Source organism: Schistocerca nitens, chromosome 7 (assembly GCF_023898315.1).
Source record: "Schistocerca nitens isolate TAMUIC-IGC-003100 chromosome 7, iqSchNite1.1, whole genome shotgun sequence".
NCBI lineage: Eukaryota > Metazoa > Arthropoda > Insecta > Orthoptera > Acrididae > Schistocerca > Schistocerca nitens.
Window position 1 is genome coordinate 53,526,996 of NC_064620.1, and position 4,310 is coordinate 53,531,305.

Sequence of the window (4,310 nt, forward strand, 5' to 3'; positions counted from 1 at the left end):
TGCGTTAAATAAACGCTTCAAAGTGTCACCAGTAAGAAAAATTGTGCTTTAGGTCGCAAAAACGAGAGAATAAATACGCAGAAACAGCAGAAAAAAGGACGAATTAGCAGGGATATAATCGCTAATGTGTGGTAAAAATCGGTGTTTTTCGGAAACTTGCAAAAGTACTAGCGTATTGTCAAGTCGTTTTGCAGGAATCACTGCAAAAATGTACGTCAGGCTGTGTAATAGTATAAAGTGCCGTACCATACCGAAAACTACCAAAAATCGAATGCATCTGAACTGCGACACCTATCGCAAAGAAGCAGAAAGCTATATCACTTGCCCTTAAAAGTTACGTAGCTGGTTTATTCCCGGTATCAAATAAATACTGTTAAAATGTTTGCGCAACATATATAAATAATCGACGACACGTACGAAAAGAATCCGTATGTACTAGGGATGCAGTGACATTCGAAATATACAGGGCGCTATATGAACAAACACACGACGTCCCGAGAACACGTGACCAGTCTGGCAATGTATGTAAAATCTGTTCTGCGCATGTGAATACTCACTTCAGAGATATTTATTCTATGGTTAAGATAGGTTAATACGCCTGTGGTAGCGTTTGGATTCCATAGCTATACCAATTAACGTTTTGCGTTCTGTGAAATTTGAAAATTAATAAGTTCAGTATGCAGGAAAGGTATCTCTGAGTATGTGTTAGTCAAAAAGTGAAAATGATCTCATGGAGAAGGTTTGTGCGATTGAAGATAAGGCCCTGATTGCATTTAGGTGAGAATAAAATGTTTTTATGATGCAGAAAATTTCGTGGAGTAAGTACTGAGTTACGTCTCATTCTGATTTTATATATTTGAAAATTGTGTAGTGAAACATTTGATAATACACGATCTTTATTAATCGTTACCGAAATCTGTTTCCCTTTCTGTTGTGATAATTTTTGGAAATTTACACGGAAACAGCTAAAACGAAGAAGTATACGTTACTGATGGCAGGTAATACGGATTAAATGGAAACAGCCACATCATGCGATGTGTTCATATACGAAGAACTATTGAAAGACCTTACCAGACTTCCATTATCACAGTAGAAGGTAGGAAAAAACTGTTTAATAATATCGGAGACGTATCATTATCAGCTTGCTTTTCGTAATTAAGAACAAGATAAAACATGTAACGGTGCATGAGAAATATATCTCGGATAAAAGTTAACTAATTTCTAGATGGCTAAATTCTGAGCTGCTAATGTTACAGTTTACGTAAAGTTTCTAACGAATTTACGACACAACAAGCTGATGTCAAATACTTCTAAAGCACGTTATTTCTCGCATTCATGTTTATGAGTCGGATTTATTTAATAAAAACTATTTACATGTACGTGTATTTGGGAATGGTAACCTTAAGGCTGGTAATAGCAATTAAATGGCAATCTTTCCTTCAGCTACCTTGAGGCCTTTGCTTTACAATGAATTCTGTGAGTAGCCTCGTAATGTCAACATTGGTTTTATTGTCAGACTCTCTGTATTCCGCCTTGTTTGCGAGGAATTTCATTTCGTTGGCCTGTAATGATATTTCACCTTTTTATTCATTACACAAGATTCACTACCGTACAGCAATGTTGCTAGCGACACAAGTCTAGAAAATTTAAAATAAGTTTGTGTTCTTACTCTGTTTTGAAGGTATATTCTAAGGGTATCGTTTAGTTAACAATTTGTAAATGTTGTCTCGTTGAGCTGTATCTCGTCTGCAAGTTAGCATGGTTCGTAAAAGTTTACATCTATCTGCTTGTTCCATAATCTCGTTTTTTTTTTTTTTTTTGCTATTTTTGTCCTTACTGGGTGTCTCCCATATAAGGCTAAAGTTACAGTGTTTTGTATTGGCGTTAACATGTTACATATCTTACATATATTGTGAAGTTCGTAGCCAGCTCTCTTCGATATTAAAGTTTGATCATTCCCATACAGCATCGTCATTATATAAACTTCCTGGCTAAAATCGAATATGTAGCACTGTAGTTTCATTTCATTATTGCCGCACATTTCGTGAACGTATTTATTACAGAGCAGTGGTGAAAGGGTGGAACCGTTATTATAGTGATTATTATGAACTGGTTCCGTTAACGTACGGTTCTAAAATATATCGTACTCCATGTCCAAATTACGAAATATTAAGGACGATTTGAAAAAATAATCGAACGAGTTGACGAAACCGAGGTGACGGAACAGCGTAACTAAATGGGAAACCTTTTCCATTTGGCTGTTATTTTGTTTCCTTCCATTTACGAAATTGTTATTTCGGCTTTATGGATATTTCAGTGTCGTTCATTATTGTCCTTTCGACATTACCTTAATTTCATGTCGTAATACTTATCATGTTAATCGTATGCATTACATTTGTAACTTTCATGCTAAGTACGTCTATATACAAGACAATTACGCAAATTTCATGACACCGTACGCATTTGGATTTTATTTTTGAAAAGTAACATCAGATGTAAGATCTGCATGTATACTGTTCTATCTGCGTCCTTATTCTGATTCTGATTTAGAGCTGTCCTTTAGCTGAAACTTCCTGGCAGATTAAAACTGTGTGCCGGACCGAGACTCGAACTCGGGACCTTTGCCTTTTGCGGGCAAGTGCTCTACCAACTGAGCTACCCGAGCACGACTCAAGCCCCCTCCTCACAGCTTTACTTCTGCCAGTACCTCGTCTCCTACCTTCCAAACTTTACAGAAGCTCTCCTGCGAACCTTGCAGAACTAGCACTCCTGAAAGAAAGGATATTGCGGAGAAAAAATTGGTTCAAATGGCTCTGAGCACTATGGGACTCAACTACTGTGGTCATAAGTCCCCTAGAACTTAGAACTACTTAAACCTAACTAACCTAAGGACAGCACACAACACCCAGCCATCACGAGGCAGAGAAAATCCCTGACCCCGCCGGGAATCGAACCCGGGAACCCGGGCGTGGGAAGCGAGAACGCTACCGCACGACCACAAGATGCGGGCTATTGCGGAGACATGCCTTATCCATAGCCTGGGGGATGTTTCCAGAATGAGATTTTTACTCTGCAGCGGAGTGTGCGCTGATACGAAACTTCCTTGCAGATTAAAACTGTGTGCTGGACCGAGACTCGAACTCGGGACCTTTGCCTTTCGCGGGTCTCGCGAGTCTTGGTCCGGCACACAGTTTTAATGTGCCAGGAAGTTTCATATCAGCGCACACTCCGCTACAGAGTGAAAATCTCATTCTGTCCTTTAGCTGTCTTTCTAGCTTTCATTAGCACGGCACTAATATGAACATTTGTTTACTTCACTTTTAACATTATATTACAAGCAGGAGAGGATGACAGGGTAACAAAAGTTAAAATCTTATTCCACTTTTGACCATTACTGAAAACGCAATACCGTATCCTCAAGAAAATAAGTAACAGTTACAGGGTGAAAGCATTCTCATTTAGGCAATCCTCTACGACTGTGACACCTAATGATAACAAGATCATTAAGTACATAACGATTGCTAAAGGATTTATTGTTTCATGACAAAGCCTGATGTAATAATAGTGGTATTAAGGTTTAGCTGCTATTACTATTGCGTATAAGTGTGCAGATTTTGACAGGATTTTTTTCTGAACTATCTCCGACAGACTACAGCGAAGACCGACTGCATCGATAATTTTTGTTGTGTACAATAGCTTCAAAATTCCCCTAAAAAGCATTATTAGGCTTACAACTAGTGTGGAGTACAGTTGTTGAAAATGGCGGTGTGGTAGCACGCTAATCTTTCTGCAAATGTTCTTGGAACTATTTTACAAAGCTCGGCTCATGTTGATGACTAACTCTACCGAGTCTCCGTTGTCGGAAGTAAATACCATACGCATGTTACATCATAGTATTGTTCAACAGCACGTGACTGAATAAAAGTTGTAAGGCTTGGTATTGGTGAGTGCGTTACACTTTTGTTGACAGTTATTTTAAGATGACGTTCACAATAATCGCATTCCGGACGAATAATTCTTCGGAGATACCCTTAATGTAATTCGTTGATGCCGTCAGCGTTTGACATTTTAGCAGATAACACTAAGAGGTTTGAATACAATTACTACTAGATTCCCACTTATATGTTCAGTGAACCAGATTTCAAAAGTCAGTGGTGTCATATCTCAATGCGGAACCTGAAACTTCCAGCACAGGAAAGGAGCATGTGGAGGAACTATGGCTTAAGTTTAAAAGAATGGTTGACCATGCACTGGACACATATGTACCCAGTTGAATAGTTCATAATGGGAGGGACTCTCCATGGTATACA

General features: G+C 38.6%; 1 non-coding gene across 1 annotated transcript; it reads right to left on the minus strand.

The window, feature by feature from the left end:
• Nucleotides 1-2,591: 2,591 nt before the first annotated feature.
• Nucleotides 2,592-2,666, minus strand: Trnal-caa (transfer RNA leucine (anticodon CAA)). Its single transcript has one exon. It is a non-coding gene; the product is annotated as a tRNA-Leu (tRNA).
• Nucleotides 2,667-4,310: the final 1,644 nt, after the last annotated feature.